The sequence below is a fragment of the Cavia porcellus genome, unplaced genomic scaffold (genome assembly GCF_034190915.1).
Source record: "Cavia porcellus strain 051 isolate PalLab524CR breed Dunkin Hartley unplaced genomic scaffold, mCavPor4.1 scaffold_2, whole genome shotgun sequence".
NCBI lineage: Eukaryota > Metazoa > Chordata > Mammalia > Rodentia > Caviidae > Cavia > Cavia porcellus.
This window is the reverse complement of record NW_026947485.1, coordinates 92360209-92380963: the sequence shown is the minus strand read 5'-3', so window position 1 is coordinate 92380963 and position 20755 is coordinate 92360209. Positions and strand designations below refer to the sequence as shown.

The following is a 20755-nucleotide window of genomic DNA, read 5'->3' as shown; positions in this document are numbered from 1 at the left end:
ATGTAATCCACCATATCAATAAAGCCAAAAGTAAGAATCACATGATCATTTCTATAGATGCAGAAAAAGCCTTCGATAAGGTCCAACATTTATTCATGATAAGAACTTTACAGAAAATTGGAATAGATGGTCTTTACCTCAATATAATAAAGGCCATTTATGACAAACCAACAGCCAGCATCATACTAAATGGCCAAAAATTGAAAGCCTTTACTTTAAAATCAGGCACAAGACAAGGATGTCCTTTATCACCACTCCTATTTAATATAGTATTGGAAGTACTAGCCAGAGCAATTAGGCAAGAGAGAGAAATAAAAGGGGTAAAGATAGGAAAAGAAGAAGTTAAATTATCATTGTTTGCAGATGACATGATACTCTACATAGAAGACCCCCTAAACTCCATTGAAAGACTCTTAGATACAATAAATAAATTCAGTAATGTGGCTGGATACAAAATCAATACTCAGAAATCAATAGCATTCCTATACATGAACAATAAAATCACAGAGAGGGAAATAAGAAAAACTACACTCTTCACATTAGCAAGCAAAAAAAATGAAATATTTAGGAATTACTCTTACAAAAGAAGTGAAAAACCTATACAGTGAAAATTATAATACACTGAAAAAAGAAATTGAAGATGATCTCAGAAAATGGAAAGACATCCCATGTTCATGGATAGGAAGAATAAACATTGTGAAAATGGCCATTCTCCCAAAACTGTTATACAGATTCAATGCAATCCCAATAAAAGTACCATCAACATACCTTATAGATCTAGAGAAATCACTCCTAAAATTCATCTGGAACCAGAAGAGACCTAGAATAGCAAAGGCAGTTCTAAGCAGCAAAGGCAAGGCAGGAGCCATCACAAGCCCTGACTTGAAGATATACTACAAAGCAACAGTAGTAAAATCAACATGGTATTGGAATCAAAACAGAGCTGAAGATCAATGGAATAGATTAGAAGAAACAACCATAACTACAAACACACTCAACCACCTTATCTTTGATAAAGGAGCCAAGCAGCTTCACTGGAAGAACGACAGTCTCTTTAATAAATGGTGCTGGAAAAACTGGCTCTCCATTTGCCAAAAACTAAAGCTAGACCCATGTCTATCACCATGTACTAAATTAAAATCTAAATGGGTCAAAAATCTGAATATTAAAACAGAAACACTAAATCTATTGCAAGACAAATTGGGTAGAAACCTTGAAGACATATGAGTAGGTAGAGAATTCATGAAAGGACTCAAACTGCACGGGAAATAGTTCCCAGAATCAATAACTGGGACCATTTCTTATTAAAAAGTTTCTGCATGTCAAAAGAAATCTCCAGCATAGTGAAAAGAAAACTCACAAACTGGGAAAAGATTTTAGTGAACTCTCTCTCAGACAAGGGACTCTTGTCTAAAACATATAAAGAATCAAAAAAACTCAGACCCCCAAAATTCAAAGATCCAATCCAAAAATAGGCATCTGAGATGAATACGCACTTCTCAGATGAAGAAATACAAATGGCAAATAAATACATGAAAAAATGTTCATCATCATTGGTCATTAGAGAAATGCAAATTAAAACCACACTGAGATACCATCTCACTCCTGAAAGAATGGCCAGGATCAAGAAAACCAACAACAACAAATGCTGGAGAGGCTGTGGGGAAAAAGGAACTCTCCTACACTGTTGGTGGGAGTGTAGACTGGTGCAACCTTTGTGGAGGTCAGTCTGGAGATTTCTCAAAAAGCTGGGATTGGAAGTCCCATTTATTCCAGCTATTCCACTTCCAGGCATATTCCCAGAAGACTTGAAAGCATCATACACACAGTGATATATGTGCACCTATGTTTATAGCAGCACAATTTGTAATTACCAGATCTTGGAAACAACCCAAGTGTCCATCAACTGAGGAATGGATAAAAAAGCTGTGGTATTTCTATACAATGGAGTACTACTCAGCTATAAAGAAGGATCACATTGAGATATTTATTAATAAATGGGTGCAGCTTGAGACCATACTCATAAGTGAAATAAATCAATCTCACATGTGTGAATACCGAATAGTTTCCCTAATGTAAGTAATGATTCAAATATATAAAACTATGTGGTAATCATGATTCCCCGTTATGTGGCCTTGAAGCCTTATAAACTTTTCACTTATTAATTGGAAAGGCTTTATTCTAGGCTTCTTGATATGGAAATATTTGAAGCTATAGTATATGAAGTTTTATTCAAATATTTCAAGGAAAAAGACAGACACTATGGTAACTACTATTAAGTCAGGTTATTTGGTGGTGAAGCACTAGGTTGCTGAAACAGTCATGCTTTGACCTGTATTTTTATATTGTTATGTCCTGTTTTATCTCAATCTCTCCCTTATTCATTAAAAAAATTATTTAGTTATTTTTTATGTTTTTTTTAGTTAAGGGGAAAAATTAAAAATATTAGCAGGTTATATAATAGTAACTTTTTTTTGATTTCCTATTAACTTGTTTTGAAGTCCTGTAATACTCCCATTATCTTGTTTTGACTGATTAGACTCTGTTCCATTCTGTAGGATAGTATCAAGTTTGAGAGTATAGGCAACTACTTTGAAGGCAGTAAGATTCACTAAGATACCCATTCTGGTTTGACTATTGTCTCCTTTGGAAGTCCTGTAATGTTTACAATGCCTACGTTTTATTGGTCTTGTTCTCTACTGTTTTGTTCAACTTTATAATATCTAATGAGATAGACAATTCTTTTTAAGGAAACAAGAGACATTGTTGATAACCTTGTACTCTGTTTTACATCATGTGCTATGTCTATCCTTGGTTTTGACTGACAGCTTTGTTTTGCCATATTTTATTTTATTCTCTCCCCCCCAAAAAAGTAATAAGAACTAAGGAGTAATAAAACCCAAAATGTGCAAATTTTGTTGTAAAAAAGAGAGGGGAAAAAAGTGCTCTAAAGGATACAACAGCAAGTGTGTTTAGGGGTGTTAAATAGCTGACCATATTAATGTTTTTGGTTGGATCATTGAACATAACTGTTTGCAGTCTCACTGTTTGAGTGTCCACTTTGTATGTTTTTATACTGTGACTTGAGCAACTATCTCTAAGATGATAATATGTAATCTATTAACTGGTGATTTCTTACTGTTTTTTTCTTTTTTTTTTTGTAGTTCTGTATTACTTGTACCCTTACACCGCTTTGTTTTGTTTTTGTTTTTTCTCTTTTTCCTTTTAAATAAAATTAAAAAAAAGAAAATACCATGTCTTTCTTATCCATTCTGCGGTTGATGGGCAAGTTAACCTTGCTTTTTTCTGGTCTCTTGTTGCATGGAACAACGTTTTTCTCTCCTATAATTTTTCGAATTTCCTTTCGAGTTAAATATGTTTCTTGTATACCACATATTGATGGATCTTGTTTCTTGACTCGCTCTCCTTGTGTTTCTTTTTATTGGTGAATTGAGGCTATCTACATTAATGGTTACAAAGACTGCCTTCATTTTGCCCCATAAGTTCTGATATGTTGTACTGGCATTATCACCGAATTGAAGAAATGGTCTAATTTCTTCTTTCATTTCATTTGACCCATTGATTGTTCAGGAGAATGTCATTTAATTTCTGTGTTTATGAAGTACTTGTAGTTTCTTTTACCATGGATTTCCAGTTTCTTTGCACTACAATCTGATAATGTGCATGGAATAATTTCAATTCCTTTGAATTTACTGAAGCATGTTCTATGAGTCAATAAGTGACCTATTTTAGAGACTGTCCCATGTGCAATTCAGAAGAATGTGTATTCTGATGTCAGGTGGAACACTCTGTAGATGTCTACTAAGTCCATTTTTTGTGAAGTTTGGTTCAGTCCTGATATTTCTTTGTTGATTTTTTGGTTGAATTAATCCATCTATTTGTGACAGTGGGGTATTGAGGTCTCCCATTACAATTGCTTTAGGGCTTACTTGACATTTCATGTCTGTTAGTATTTGTTTTATATAGTTGGGTGCACTGGTATTTGGTACCTATATATTTATGATTGTGATCTGCTCATTACGGATTGTTCTCTTTACAAGGATGTAGTGATTGTCTTCATCTCTCTTAACTAGTCTTGTCTTGAAATCCTTTTTGTCTGCAAATAGAAGAGCTACCCCTGCTTTTTTCTGGGTTCCTGTCCCATGGGGTATTGTTTTCCAACCTTTGACTTTCAGTCCATGAATTTCTTCGTGAATTAAATGTATGCAGCATATTGCTGGATCCTGCCACTGGATCTATTCTGCCAGTTGGTTTCTTTTGATTGGTGAATTGAGGCTATTTACATCAATGGTTATAGTTAATACGTATTGATTTATCCTTGTCATGTTAGCTTCCTATTGTGGGCTCTCTTTCTTTCCACTTTTGTTTAATTACTTGCTTTGCCTAGTGAACTTATCTTGTTGGGGTTTATGGAGTTTTAGTTCTCATTATCTTTCTCTAGAATGTCCTTTAAAACATTTTGGAGTGCTGGCTTGATGGTCATAAATTTCCTCAGGTGTTTTTTGTCATGAGTCTGTTTTATTTCTGCATCAATTTTAAAGATAGTTTCATAGGGTACATCATTCTGGGGTGGAGATTATTTTGGGGGGGGGGCTTGAAATACTTCACTCCAAGCTCTTTTTGACCTAAGTGTTTGTGTTGAGAAGTCTTCTGTGATTCTGATGGCCTTTCCTTTATAGGTGATTTTTTTCTTTTCTCTTTTAATATTCTGTTCTTGTGCTGAATTTCTGGTATTATATGAAGCTTTTTTTTTATTCATGGCTAATTGGAGTTCTATATGTTTCACTTATTTATATGTCAAATTCTTTTTTCATTATTGGAAAGTTTTGTTTCATTATTCTGTGAATAGGTTTTTCATGTTTGTGCTATCTCTTGCTATTTCATTGAGTAGGCCAATCTTATATTATTTTTCTTTGGATCATCTAGTTGCTGTGTGGATTGATTTTTTTCAGGATCTACTTTTTTTGGTTTGTTACTAGGAATTCAGCTCAGGGCTTTGTGCTTACCAGGCGGGTGCTGTATCACTGAGCTAAATCCCTAGCCTCCCTTGCTATTGTTAAGAAATCTGCTTTCATGTTTGCTAAACACAATCCTGTCTTCTGTATCTGATATTCTCTCCTCACATTGGCTCATTCTGCTGTATGAGCTGTATTTTGTCTTTTTTGAGACAGGGTCTCACTATGCAGTTTAGGTAGGCTTTGTAGCCCAAACTGGTCAACGATCCTCCTACCTCATCCTCCTGAATGCTGGGGTCACTGGCATGCAGCACCATGGCTGGCTTTCAATGGTATTTTTAATTTCCTGGATATCTGCTTGAATCTATTTCATAGATTCCATTTGTTTCCTATGTTGATGTTCATAGTTTTCATCATTTCCTTAAGCTCATTTATTTTTTTTTGAAGGGCTATTTTCTTTTTCCTTTTTTAAAATTTTATTTTAAAAGGGGTAAACTTGAACACAGCAAAACAGAACAAAATAGGACATAAGAAAGCAATGTAAGACATATAAATTTCAAAGCTAGATGACCTGAGATCTTCACTATCATATTGTCTCTTGTTTTCTTCCAAATAGTTGTCCATGTATTTGCATACAGAGAATTCATACAAAGCAACCTAGTATAAAACTGATCGGAACAGAATGAGGAAGGCTTTTTAGGTCTTCAAAACCAGACAATAGGGAAGTCACTAATGGCTGTTGTAGTCTCTTGTTCTCTTCAGAATAGCTGTCCATACTTTCACGTACACTGAAGTTCAACAAAACACAACAGGTGGCGGAGAGGAGCTGCTTGGTTTCCTAGTGCTCCAGGTCCTGGCATGGCATGGGTTTCTTTTCAATGAATTGACCATTTCACTGCCCAAGTTCTGAAATGGCCAAACGACCATAGAAAGACATCTCTTTAGGCTCCTGCTTGAAACCAACAGCGTCAGGAAGCTGCTGGTCTTGATTCAAGCCAATAGCTCATTTATTTTTAAAAATCTGTATGTACTATAGAGTCACTAATCATGTCTTTCATTATTGTCACCATCCCTGTAGTTATCTGAGAAATTATTTCTGATCTGATTTTTTTTTTGAGCCTAACTCATCCACTTTATTGTTCCACAGTTATCATTGTAGAGTGTCCAGGTGGGTGGCTGTCAAAATCGTTCCACCTCATTATCCTCTGGGCTTGCTTTTCCTGAGCTGAAAGTCTGGGATTACATCTTACTTAAGTGACATCTCATGTTCTAATTCTTTTTTAGTTTAATTCTAGGTTGATGCTTGTAAATTGCCTATGGTGAGTAGCTTTATTGCTAGTATTTAGAACTCTTAGAAAATGACTACTTCTTGGGTATAGCTGGCTTTAGGTTTTGTAAGTTCCTACTTTTTAAATTTATTGGGGATGGGAAGTTGCTACCTATTTGGACTAGCCCCTGCTCTTTGCTGCTGGCCTACAGTATTACTTATGACTCTTAGACAATCTCAGTCATGACATACCAAGAACAACTGATTTGAACAATTATGTTGCCTTGGCTAAAGCAATTCAATCAACAATAAAACTAACATCAGATGTAGCCTAGAAAATGGTAAAATAGCAGGAATTTAGCTCAGTGGCAAAAATGCCTGCCTGGCAAGTGCAAGGTTGTGAGTTTGATCTCCAGTACAAAAAAAAGATAAGCTGTGGTAACTATTAACTGTCCATCTTTAACTGTATGAACTAGATTGGTGGTTATGTAACAAGATCTAAAACTAACAAGAAAATTGAATACAGTAAGTATACCTTCAATATGGTGATTTCACTTTCAGGGGAGACAATTTCAAAGGGCTTGGGAAAAAATGGAGAAACAGAAGAAGACAAAAATATTCAAAGCAAGGCTGGAGGACAAAGGGAGATCAGGCAAACTTTGGGAATCTGTGAAGCAGAGAGAAGGAAAAGAGAGAAGAAGAAATAAAAATCAAAACAAACAAAAAAAACCTACAAACAATTTCACACCCATGTAAAAACAAGAACGAACAATCAAGAAAAACAGAAAACTAAACCAAAATAAGGGCGTGGTGACTCATGCCTGTAATCCCAGCACTCGGGAGGCTGAGGCAGGAGGATCATTGCAAGTTAGAGACCAGCCTGGGCTACAAAGTGAGCTCAAGGCCAGCCTGAACTGCATAACGAGACCTTGTCTCAAAAGAGACAAAAATAAAATAAAATAAACAAACAACAACAAAAAAAAAGAATAGGAAAAAATTTTTAAAAGTCCACTTCAGGATCTGTCACTGCTGTCACTAGTAGGCAGAGTGGGCAGACAAGAGTCCAGATCTGTGCTGATTAATCTCAGCAAGTCATCTGTAGATTTACTGTGGGGTAGTGGATAACCCCACAGGTTCAGGCTGGTTCCTGGCTGTGAGGCTGGAACCCAATCTGCTCATCCTGTAACACTCTATGTACCTCCTGCTCACTTGTACCCAGCTCCCTGCCAGCTTGACCTCAGTTCCTTGACCTCCGGCTGGGAGTTGCTAGATGGAGCCAGCCTGAAGTTGTTCTGAGTTCTGAGTTTAGTTGGGTTTTTTTCCAAGATGGCCAATCGCCCTGTCCTGGGAGGTATCTGAAGCTGAATAATTCAGCAGCTGCTGAAGTCCTCTGTGTCCACTGCTCCATTGCACTGATGTGTTTATCTGTGGAGGCCTCTGGGGTCACTGTGCATCTGCATGTTCAAGCCGCTCTTCCCACGCAGTGAGTCAGGGCTTAGAGAGAAAGCGCCACTTGCTTTCTCCTTCTGCGTTGAGGTCTTTCTGCTCTCTCTGTGGGCTTCAACTTCAGGTCCTTGCTAGGTCCTGGAGATCCACTCCCCCCCTTTTTCTGTTCCTCACATTGTTATAATCTAGCTTCTGGACACTAAATTTCAGAGAGGCTGTGTCTCTGCTGTTTGCCACTCTGCCATCTTCCCTGAGTGTCCTTCTTTTCTTCTTGTCCGTATAGCTTGCTCTCGCAGACCCAAGGCTGCTGCATACCAGGCCTTCCTTCTCAGAATCAGAGTCCCCCAGCTCGCTGAGGGTCAGCTTCCAGCACAGGCAGCTGCTGGCCCTGGAGACCCATGTGCCATCTGCTTCACTGAATCATGGCATGAGAGCTCTGCTGAGGAAACAACAGGAACAGGCCCACATGGAAAGGGCCGAACCAGACAGGCTGGGCCGCAGCTCATCTGTTCACATCTTGTGTGTACTTTCTTCTAGGCAGGACACAAGTGGTGGGAGCCTGCACTGTGGTACATGGAGGGGAAGACAGGCCCAGCGCCCCGTCAGCTGCCTTCTGTGCATCCTGCAGGGTCTGCGTGCCTCTCTGGGAGGGACTGAGGACCCCTCGTCCAGCCCTTCTTCAGCCCAAGTAACAGAGGCTGGAGTTAGGACAAAAGGGATCTCAGAGGTTTCCTCCTCATTCTAAAGATGAGTTCTCAGACAGAGGACTAAGTGACTTGTTAAGAGGTGCTATACTGGGTCAGCCGAGTGTGGGCATTGACAGTTAGCTGTGTGTGGAGTAAAGAAATCTCTGGAACCCATTGAAATAAACACTTGTAGAAGACTATCGAATAGGTATCCCCTCCCCCAGAGTACTATGCAGGCAGAAAGTGATAAGCCAAACCTGTGTGTACTGGCGTAGGGCCATCTTTAAGTTACAATGTTACATGAAAAAAGCCAACTGGATGGAGGAAGTGTGTATACTTTTGAGTAAGGAAAAAGATCTATGTGCATAGAGTATCCCTGGAGGCCACAAGAGGAGTGAAAACTCCCTTCTGCTGGTAGGGGGATCATGATGTGACTTTTTTTTTTTAAAAAAAAAGAATAAGAAAAAGAAAAAAGAAAAGACAAAAGGGAAGTCTATGGAATCAGTTGGACCTGGGTTTTGAAGCCTGGTTGTGTGACTTGGGAGGGTATGTCACCTCTCTAAACTTCAGAGTCCTCTTCTGCAAAAATAGGAATAATTATAATAATTATTCCTTATATATATATATATATATATATATATATCCTATTATTCTATCCTATTTAATAGGATAGAATATTTATCCTATTAAATATTCCTATTATAATTATAATAATAGTCAAATACTCTATATAGTTGGAAAAATTGAATGAGAAATTCATGTTAGGCACATGACCCAGTTTTATTAACTGCCATTGTCTTCATTAATAAAGACCACTGTTCCTTACAGAGCTGAAGGCAGTCACAAATTGCCTTCTTTCCTAGGAGCTTGGGGTGCTGTGGGTGTCCATTGGTGTCCATCAGGCAGGCTAAAGGTGCCTCTAAGTGTGGACTGTCTAAGGGGCTGGGGATTTAGCTCAGCGGCATAAGCACCTGCCTTGCAAGCAGGCAGTCATGAGTTCGATCCCTGGTACCGATAAAAAAAAAAAAAAAAAGGTGTGGACTGTCTGACTGCCTGGCACACACACTGGGGGTCCACTTATATGCATGAATGGACATGGCATGTAGGGCTGGAGGCGATTCTTCCCTGGGTCATGCCAGAAGAAGACCAGCACATGCACTTGGAGCAGGCAACAGAGCCCTCCTTATTCTGATTTTTCAGCTCTCAGGAATACCAGCCTACCTGTCTTTTGGAAGCCAACAGTGCTCAAATAATACACTAAAAATCTCTGTAAGGACCCTGTCTCTGAACCAGTCTTTCTAGGGAACAAACAGGCAAATGGGTGAGACCCTAAACCATCCAAGAGCACATGAGGAAAGGGCCTCAACTTGGTCAGGAGAAATGGGCCTTCTTCAGATTAACTTCTACAAACATCCCTAGATAGGAATCCCCTGGGTTGAAAAAGCCTGCAGCTCCTCTTCTGCACCTCAGTAAGCCAACGACATGAGTGTGGCCTTTACCTCGCTGGCCTGCAGAATTATGCCCATCTGTGTGTGAAGCTCATCTGGGAGGCAAAGTTGCTGTGTCCAGTCGGCGTGCTCCAGAGAAACAGGACCAGCAGGATGTATGGAGATATAGGGAAAGAGATGTACTTCAGGGTGACGCTCACACGAATGTGGTGGCTCAAAAGTCCCACCATTGCTATCAGTAAGCTGGAAGCCTGGGAGTGTGGCACTGTCATTCTTGTCCAAATCTGAGGGCCTAAGGATCAGCAGAGTCAACGTCTGCAGGTCGGAAAGGATGGATGTCCCAGCTCAAACAGAGAAGACAAAATTTCTCTTTCTCCATCTTTCTGTTCTATTTGGGCTCTCAGAGGTTTGAATGGGTCCTACTCAGAAGTGAGGGTCAATCTTTTTTACTCAGGCTACCAATTCAAATGCTAATCTCTTCTGGAAACACCCTCACAGCCATCTGGGCATCCTCTAACCCGGTTAAACTGACACATAACAAGTGTCATCTTCACAGCTCTGTCCAGCTTAGCCGGGCCCAGCACCAAGCCATCATCATCCCCACTGATGCCCACCCTCACTTCTCCATCTTTGTTTATTTGGAATCCCAACCTTGGAACATATCTGTAAATATTTCAATATGTGTTTATAAAAATTATGGACCTGAAAAAGTGATTACCACAGTATTACTGTCGCACACAGACCCCTAACCAAAGTTTCCACACCCGCTGCCCATGTAGTGCCTGCTCTTGCTGCTTCAGCTTGCATTTCCATGTATAGATGCAGAGATAGTAGTGAGGGCGCCATGCGCTCCTCACCCAGTTTCCTTCCGTGGTTGCATCTTCCATCGCCGAGTTACAACATGGAAGCTGGCAAACAGAGATTGGCCCAATGTGTGTACACATGTTTTATACCATCTTAGTAAGATGCAGATTTGTGTAACCACCATTGCAATCGAGGTACAGAACTGTTCTGTCACCACAAAGGGCAATTTGGGCCATCGCTTAATTGTCATTCCAGCCCTTGTTCCTTAGCCCCATCTCAAGGCCCTCCCCATTCCTGACTTGCTCTTTGTCTATAATTTTGACATTCTGAAGACAATGCTTAAGCAGAACTATGTGGGATGTGACCTTTTGATATCAGTATCACTCAGCATCATTCCCTGAGCTCCCTCCACCTATGTCCATCAAAAGTTTGTTCCTTTTTATTACTGAACGGTATTACATGATATGGGTGTGTCACGGCTGATTTAGGCATTTACTCACTGAGGGACATTTATTGGTTTCCCACTGCTTTGTGGTTATTTTCTTGGCATTTTTGGCAATGCTCTATATTTACTTACCTGTCTTGTTGGTTTCCATTTTCCTTCCACAATCTGAGCTTCAGGAGAGCAGAGACTGTTGCCTCTTTGTACATTGTTATGTCTTTAGCGCCAAAGACAATGCCCAGCATACGATAGGAGCTTAATAAACTGTTTGTGGAGTGAATGTGAATGAATTTTACTCACGAGGAATTTAGATTTAGGGAATGGTCTTAGTCCAATTTGTGTAAAGGAAGAAAGCTTGCTTTGGCTTATGATTTTAGAGCTGAAAAGTCCAAATTCAAGAGGCCACATCTGCCAGGGGCCTCACACTGGGTCATAATATGGCGGATGGCGTCACTTGGCAGAAGTGTGTGTGAGAGGGATAAGTGGCACATGCAGGAGAGTATGTGGGGAGGAAGCTGAGTTTATGTAGTAACAACCCACCTGTCAGTGACCAGTAGGGCCTTGGCGGAGCTCTCATTGTCTCTGTAGGTGGCGCTCTCCACCGCCTGTCACCTTGCACTATGTGGGCCCAACCTCTTAAAGGTCCTAGCACTCTCAAGGTCATTATATCGGGAACCAGGCCTCCAGCACATGAACCTCTGGGAACACCCCACATCCAGGTGACAGCAGAAATATAAGTTACTTGGCCAAGGTCACGGAGCCGGTAGGTGGCACAGCCTGATTTTCCACCAGCTCTCTGTGCTCAGGGTTCCACCCTCAGCCCCACACCGTTCCTGATTTTTCTTCTTCCTGGCTAAGTGTGGGCAAAACCGGCTCCTGCTTCTGTGTGTCTTTTGGCGTAAAGTATATTGGCAATAATTTTCTAATGGAACTTCACCAACAGCCCACAAATCCCAAAAGGGAATAAACAAGCAAAACATGTGGATTATAAAATCTCAAGCATATAAAATATGTTCTTTCCCTTTTTTAAAAAGAGATTTTTATTAGTTGTTTATGGCTGCTATAACGAATTAGCACTGATCTGGTGGCTCAAAATAACATAAATTTATTCTCTAACAGTTGCAGAGGTCAGAAGTCTAAAATGAAGGTGTTGGCAAGTTTGTCAGTTTGGATGGGAAGATGGTGAGAGGAAGCTTGGGAACTGCAGAGCTCTTTGATCTGTGTTATATTCTGTGTTTGATCTGTGTTATATTTGGTATGTGTTATATTCACAAAATGTTAAACGTAATAGTGGTGATGATCAAAATAAGCTTAATGTAAAGATCCCCCACCAAGGTTTTGGATCCTACACATCCGTCTCCATAGCTTCCGGCCAGCTGGTGGGAATTTGGGGATGGATGGGGGTGTCCAGGCGTCAACCTTGGGAAGCTGTCCATGTCCTACTGAAGAGGACAACCTGGAGAGCAACACTGGGTACCATGTGGCTCCAGTTCACTTCTCCCTGCCACTCTTGCACTGTGGGGCATCAGGATGGGGCCACAGATGGGGGCAGGTCGCCAGCCCTCTCATTTGCCTTGGGACAAGTTTATGCACAAATAGAACCACCATATGTTAGCAACTGTCCTTCCCCTGAGAGCTCTCACTCTCCGAACTTGAAGTGGGACCATGTAGGGAGACAGGAGTTGGCAGCAAGAGCTGAGGCTGAAAGTCACAATTTAGCAAGGCCATAAGAGATTGAGAGCCATGATGGCGCCAGCTTGGAGGTGAGCAGTAGCCCTGTGAGATCTAGGACAAGGTGAGCAAGTACTTACAGGGAGAGAAGCTGAAGTCCAGTGAGGCTTGAGGAAGAATTGAGGAGATGAGGTTGAGCATGGGGTGAGGCCTGGGGTCCCATGGTCCTCTCCACACGTGAATCAGACTTGAGCAATCCCATCTGAATCCCTGATTTTGGATTCCCACAGACTCCCACCTCCCTGTGGTCACTTGAGGCCTCTGGCTCCCAGTATTGAAGGAAGCCACCTTAAGACATGAATGAATAATAAAAAAAAAAAAAAAAAGACATGAATGAATCTCATAAAGACTGCTGAGAGCAATGAAAACCTGGAAGAGTCTCCTGTCTTCTCTGGCCAGCATGTCAAGGCTAATGTCAGGACAGTGAAGCTGTTGAGGGAGAATCTGAGGCAATAATGTGATGTCAGTTCTACTTTCACACCATGGCCAGATGGTGCTGGGTTCAAATCCCAGCCTTGCCACATCCTACTTTTGTGGTATTGGGGGGGTATTTAAGTAAGCAAATGGCAGTTGCTCATCTCTATAATGGGGTAAAGTCACCCACCTTGTTGGGTAGCTGTAACAATCTCTTGAGACAGCAAGAACAATATTCTTGGGCACCATTTCTTGGGCACTTTTTACCTTCTGGCCTTGGGTGAAGAGCTCCTGCTAGACTACCTCACTAAATCCTCACAACGACCCTATTAGGTGAGGACTGTTACTGCCCCAGCTTTACCACTGGCGATGCTGTGACCAGGACACCCACACCCACGCTTACCCCTAGATACTCCGGTTTAATGGGCTACCACTGAAGCCAGCGTCACTACAGTTCTGAGACTCCTTCAGGTGACTGCAGTGAGAGGCAGGTTGAGACCCGGAGGTCCTCTGGGTTGGGATCAATGTAGAACTCTGTGAACCCCCCATTTGTCCTTCCTCACTCTCTGCCCCTTCTCTTATTCTCTTCGAATGGACATGAATACCAAAGACAAATTTTGCCACATACAAGCTTGGTGGCCATGGACCTTGTTCCATGTTACCTTTTCCTTGGCTTTAAAGTCAGTTGTGCCAACCACCCCTCTTCTCCATGAGAAGGTGTGTGGCAGGGCTGGTGTTTGTGAGGCACAAATCCAAAAGGAGACAGTTTGACTCTGTGGCTGTGGTTTTCCTTTGGTGACTGTCTTCCTTGCTTTACACGGAGGTAAGCTGGGGTCACATCTCCTCCCTGCCATTCCAGAGTTCTTGGTGGCTTTCCCATCTGTGCTCAGCCCCCAACCTCTTCTGAGATGTGCTTGGAGATCCTGGATGGGTATCAGCAGCTCCTCATTACCTGACCTGTTGTGCTGGCCACAGCTAACTCCACCAGGAGGGCAATCCCCCCAGGAAGGGCCAGAGAATGTAAGCTTGGGAATTGGGAGTTGGGAGATGGGAGGTGGGGTGTGGGCTGGTTGTGCATGCAGGGAAACAGGAAAATCCATTCCTGAAAGATGAAGAATGAAGGAGAAGCTTATGAAACAGATCATCATCATGAGAGAGGAACTCAAGAGGCACTGAGAAAGTGGGGCTGGATCTGTTCTCACCAACCCTGAGAGGACAAGTTCCCACCATCAGTTCTAAGAGACTCCAGTCCATTTCCTTTTCTTTTAAACTCATCTGCATTTGCTTGAAATAAACACAACATTCTGGAGCTGTCTAACAGACAGCAACCATGTCTGACAGACTCCTCCATGGAAGGAGAATGATCATTCAAAAGTCTTCGAAAGAATACTCCAGAAAGCTGAGTCAGAAGGGTCACTAAAGCCCCTCTCCATGTCAGGAACAGGTGCCCCTTTCCTCCCCATCTTGGTACTGCCAGGTGACAACTGAACTGCCCCCAGGCATCCCTAGGCTCTCCTGCAGGGCCCGAGAAGGGCAGTGCCCAGCAGGGGAGTTTCTGCAAAGCCTTGCTGGTTGCTTTAGTAGGTTTGGGGATGTTGAGGCCCAAGTAGGGCTGCTGGGATGAATCTATATTTGAGTAGCATGCAATTTTGATGTGCCCTAATGTTGGGGAACAGGCTATGCACTAGATCATGAGGGGTCCAATTTAAAGCCCCAAATCCCTGAGGTCGATGTATGGGTAGAATGCTGATAACCCCACATTCCTGAAGCTGGAGAGCATCTGCTGAGGACAGTTGTTAAACGCAGGAAGAGTGAAAGGATTTTGCCCTAAAATAAGTTACAGCTGCCAGAGAGCAGTGGTCCGAAAAGGGTCCCAATCGGCTGCTTGCACGTCATCAATGCCCACTCTAAGAGGTTATATATATGCCCCACACCCTACCTCTGGCAAAGAAAGCCAGGCCACAGGTGGTCATGGACTTCTCTCCAGGTCCTTGGAATAAAGGCTATTTTTACTTTATAGTCTCTCTTTCATCGTGCTGAAAACTCTATCACAGAGAAACTCTGGTTCCTCATTCACTTATTCCCTCCCCTCCCTCTGTGCTGCTAGCTTGCTAATCAAAGAAGGTCAGCCTGAGATCGTTGCGCTTGTCCATTAAGAGACAGATTCCTCACCACCCCACCTTGTACCTTAAATTTTGTCTTTTGCCTTTCTATTTGCTGCCATCCCTGAGTCACATATCTGGGGATCTTATGAGCCCCCCAAACCCTAAAAATGGGAACCAAGGTCTAGTCTGCCCACCCACTTGCTCCCCATTTTATAGAAGGCACCTGCTACCTACACTGTACACCCTGGAGAGCTGAGGGGGTGCATTACCCACTATGTGGGTTCTTGAGAGTCCAACAGAAGTGCCATGGCCCAGGAGCAAAGCTGTCACTTCTGTGCTGTAGCACAAGGGTGACATCACATGAGGGCTAGAAATCCCAGGCTGCCCCAAACACAGGGCAAAGGTGCACATCAACTGTGACACCTGCAGGCCAGGCAGAGATTCAGCCATAGTGTCATCATGTCATTGTGTGGAAAAGGGGATCGAGCTGTGCCTGCATTATTTCTTAATGTTACAGGCAGCTGAATGAGCTAGAAATATTACAGGCAGTCAGACAGGGCTGGTCCCTCAAAGGAGCCATAGGGAAAGTTCAGATACTTTGTGACCTCTGAGCAGACAGGTGTTGTAACCTAGTTCTAACCAATGCACCTCCTTCCTGTTCTGTATGCCCCATTTCAATGGAGATTAAAATTCCATTTCCAGTAAAGACTTAAGTTTCAGCTCCTTGTAAATCTTCCTCCCCTCCCCATTCTTTTTAGGTTAAGTCTCCTTTTCCCATAAAAGCTTTAAGTTTCAGTTTCTTGTAATCCCCCTGAACCCCTTCAGCCTATCTGTAATAAAATGTGCTGTTCTTTAAGAAACGTTTTGTTTTGTCTTTTTTGTTTTTATCAGTACCAGGGATCGAACTCACGACTGCCTGCTTGCAAGGCAGGCGCTTATGCCGCTGAGCTAAATCCCCAGCCAACAAGAAATGTTTAACTATGAGGAAGTTACAGGAGATACCAAGAAGCCCAGATGCTATCAAACTGTGTCAAAGTTCACAACATTCCTGTGATTTTTGGCCTTAAAACCCAACCCTTTTAGCTGTAAGGTGCGCAGTTTCCATATTGGCTCCTGCAGGCTGTGTCACCAGGCCTGGCCTAAAATAAAGCCTTTGCTCCCTAAATTTTAATTTCTTGCTTCCTTGGATTTTATTCTGGGGTCCGAGCTATCACATTTGGGGGCTCGTCCGGGATGGAAACAAGACCCTCAACTCAATTCTGAACACCTAAAAGTAAGTACTCTGGAGGGATTAATTAGACCATGGTCAGTTCATACTTTGGGAGGGGACGCCCTCAATTTGGGGGTCAAGGACCTCCTGAGGACAGAGTCAGTTGGTTTTTTGGGACAAATCTTATCCATTTGTGATTCTGCCCCGGTAGGGGATCCGCTCCATTGGTTAATTGGTTAATTCCTCCAGATCCCAAAATTTGACCAATTCCAAAATTTGGCCAATTTTTGAGCAAAGGCCATTTTTGTTGCAGCTTGTCTTGTCTTGTATGTCTGTCTGTGTGTCCATTTGGTCTAACTGTTCTCCTTTTGATTACCTCAAATCTAACAGAACATTCTCTCCTAGGAACCCCTTCTATGAGCCCAAAACAGACAAAGGGATTTAGATATTTATGGTTAGTGTTTTTGTACTTTAGAATTGTCTGCCTGTTTGAATTTGTTACTAACTTAGGGGCTCGTTGCCCATTTCTGTTGCAGGATCCAAATGGCTTATTAGACTCAAGGTTCATAATTTAAAAAAATTATTTCCTTTAGCTCACCAAACTGTGCACAAAATAACCTTTGTTTGTGTCTTTTTTTTTTTTTTTTTTGGGTCTTTTTCCTTTTTATTGGTACCAGGGATCGAACTCATGACTGCCTGCTTGCAAGGCAGACGCTTATACCGCTGAGCTAAATCCCCAGCCCCCTTGTTTGTGTCTTTAATGTTGTGGTGCCTTGTTTAATGTTTTAGTCCTCAATTGATTACTTGCAACCTTGGTATGCCTTTTAAAAAAGAGAGTATTTTTCTTTCTGGTTAAAATGTAAACATATGTGCACATATACATGTGTATTTATGGTTTTTAAAAATCATATCAACTTTACCAAGTGAAACCAAGCCATACTCTTTTTGAGTCAGTTAAAAAAATTACATATAATTTTTAACGTGTAGCATTTTAAGGTGGTAAAAACACATAAAATGATTCAATATATTTTAAACTACCAAAAGAAAATTATTTCAAGGGTTTTGTGGAAAGTTTTAATGTTGTCTGAAAAGCAAGAGGAAAGATAATTGGTAATAAGTTAAAAAGAGGGACAAAAAAGGTGGTTTAGTCTTAAAGTAAAAATGTAAACGAGAAAATGCTTTCTGTGGCATGGCTATTGTTGGGGGCTCTTAGGCAGCTTTATGTTGCAAGTCAAGAGCAAAGAGCCCAACAGGATAATTTGCAACACTGTGAGTTTGGGGGAGGGAAATTTCCAGGAATGTTATAGATTGTAAAGACAGAGAAAAGCCAATCTAAATTTAAAAGAAATAACTATTGTGCCCAATGTGACTGATTATAAAGATAAAATACAAGTTCTTGCATGTACTGTAAACATCTGGGAGATTATGCAGCACAACTTTGTTACCTATGAAAAAGCCCTTTTTTGTTAAGTATGTAATTTCAGTAAAATGATGGCCTGCCACGTGGCACCCTGGGACAAAAAGCAGTGTGCCATCTAGATGAAGCCTGCTTTCTGATCTGAAATGCCAGAACCATGTTTTCTTTTTGTCCCACCCTAATTGGACAACCAGAGTCCCTGCAGACACTCCAGCCTGTGTTGGCCTCGATCCACCAGCTGTTTAGACAAAAACACCCAGACCCACCTTCAGAGACGCCACTCAAAGCACCCAGTCGAGCCAGAAACTTCTGTCCTGGTGCGACGTCACCATTGAGGAACCCCGTTGGGGAGGACCCTTCACCATGGTGCTCAGTAACCCCACTGCCGTCAAGGCAGCAGGAAAAACTGCGTGGATTTACCATACTACGTAAAGCCACTGGAAACAGCAGACAATGAGGGACATACTCAGTGGACTATACAACAGACTGGTAACCCCTTAAAGTTAAAGTTGACTAAACATAGTTAGATTATACCAGTCATGAACTGCTTTAGCTTGCTTGCTTTTGTTCCTTCTATCCCACTGCTGGGGATTTTAATAACATTGATGCTGACCTTGCACGGTGGCTTTGGTCCCCCTGTAAGCAAAGGACAATTGTTGAGATCTTTGTATGGGAGCCCCTGTGATTGTGGAGGAGGGTATACTAAAGTTAAAGATACCGGCTGGGAGGAATTATACATACAATAGGAAAAAAGGATCATGGTCCTTCCCACATAAATGATAAATTATATAATATAGTCTTCGGACAGATTGTGGGGACAAGTTAGCATTCCTTGTTGCTATACCCTCAGTTACAGGGGGTTTGACTCAAATGTAGATGTGTAAGTTAAAGCCCCACGTGATACCTAACAAAGGCAGCCAGCTGGGGCCATGCCCTCAGAATTGTTCTTATTAAAAATTAATGTTTCCACAGGTACATTACCACCCCTTGATGCTGCCTAAATTGTGGCGAGTTGATCTGATGCTCAAATTTCTGATATTCTAAAAGCCACTCATAAAGCCTTAAATGCTTCCAACCCAATTTTGGCTGAAGATTGCTGGTTATGCATGGCACAGGGCTCCCCCATGCCCTTTGCAATCCCCACCAATGTTTCTCTGACCACTCTGGAGAAACAAGATTACTTAAATTGTAGTGCTGGTCCCCCCTTTAGAGTACAACCAGTGGGCTTCAAGGACTCTCCCTATCTCCAAGAAGGTTTTCATAACGATATCTCTGACATTGACGTGGGGTTTGTTGCGTTTACTAATTGTAGTTCCATAGTTAACCAGACTACCTCCCTTTATCCCGCCAAAGGACAAGTATTTATTTGTAGAGGAAATATGGCTTATACTTTCCTCCCAACTAACTGGACAGGGATATGTGTAACAGCTGTCCTATTGCCTGATATAGAGATCCTACCTGGGGATGAGCCTGTCCCCATTCCTAGTTTGGATTACATTACAGGCTGCTCAAAGAGCACAGTACAATTTATTCCTTTATTGGTAGGCCTAGGAATATCAGGAGCCTTAGGTATGGGGACAACAGGAGTAGGGGTTTCTGTCCAACTTTCCAACCAAATCATTAGTGATGTACAGGCATTATCTAGTACCATTCAGGTCATTAAAGGCCAAATAGACTCGTTGGCTAAAGTAGTTCTCCAAAAGAGAAGAGGACTAGACATCCTAATGGCGGAACAAGGAAGGATCTGTGCGACATTGCAGGAACGATGCTGTTTTTATGTAAATAAGTCTAGGCATTGTCCGAGATAAAATCAAGAGGCTACAGAAAGACCTAGTTAAAAAAAAAGAGCTATTGAAAAACCCTTTATGGAGTGTCTAGAATGGAATCCTGCCCTATCTCCTGCCCTTGCTTGGACTATTGTTAGGAGTACTGCTTTTGGTCACAGTAGGTCCTAATATACTCAATAGAATAACTGCATATGCCAGACAACAAATGCAAGACATAAAGCTCGTTCCCCCAAATCTCTAAGTAATTGGCCAAAGATTTGGTCTCAGTCACAACATCAGAGGGGAATGTTGTAACCTAGTTCTAACCAATGCACCTCCTTCCTGTTCTGTATATACCATTTCAATAGAGATTAAAATTCCATTTCCAGTAAAGACTTAAGTTTCAGCTCCTTGTAAATCTTCCTCCCCTCCCCATTCTTTTTAGGTTAAGTCTCCTTTTCCTGTAAAAGCTTTACGTTTCAGTTTCTTGTAATCCCCTTTAGTATATCTGTAATAAAATGTGCTGTTCCTTAAGAAACATTTAACTATGAGGAAGTTACAGGAGATACCAAGAAGCCCAGATGTTATCAAACTGTGTCAAAGTTCACAACATTCCTGTGGTTTTCGGCCTTAAAACCCAACCCTTTTAGCTGTAAGGCGTGCAGTTTCCATATTGGCTCCTGGAGGCTGTGTTGCCAGGCCTGGCCTAAAATAAAGCCTTTGCTCCCTAAATTTTAATTTCTTGCTTCCTTGGATTTTATTCCAGGATCAGAGCTTTCACAACAGGTACCTCGTGCTATGGGCCAGATTTCAAGACAAAAGAAAGGCAAAGCAAATAAAATCACATCCTAAGGATCTACAGTCCAGATTGTTCTCTGTCACACTCAAGTCAGGAGTCAGCATCCCACCCCCCTACAGGAAGTCACTGCTATTAAGCATGCCTGCTTACTATATGACTTGCTCCCCAATTTGTTCCTGATTTAAACAATTTTACCTGAGCAATTAATCTTAGTGGTTGACCACAGTTCTGTCCTGCCTTATGC

At 41.7% G+C, this 20755-nt stretch overlaps 1 non-coding gene across 1 annotated transcript; it reads right to left on the bottom strand.

Moving 5' to 3' along the window:
* Positions 1 to 5839: 5839 nt before the first annotated feature.
* On the bottom strand, positions 5840 to 5975 carry LOC111754500 (small nucleolar RNA SNORA2/SNORA34 family). The gene has a single exon (XR_002789181.1). It is a non-coding gene; the product is annotated as a small nucleolar RNA SNORA2/SNORA34 family (small nucleolar RNA).
* Between the last annotated feature and the right edge of the window lie 14780 nt (positions 5976 to 20755).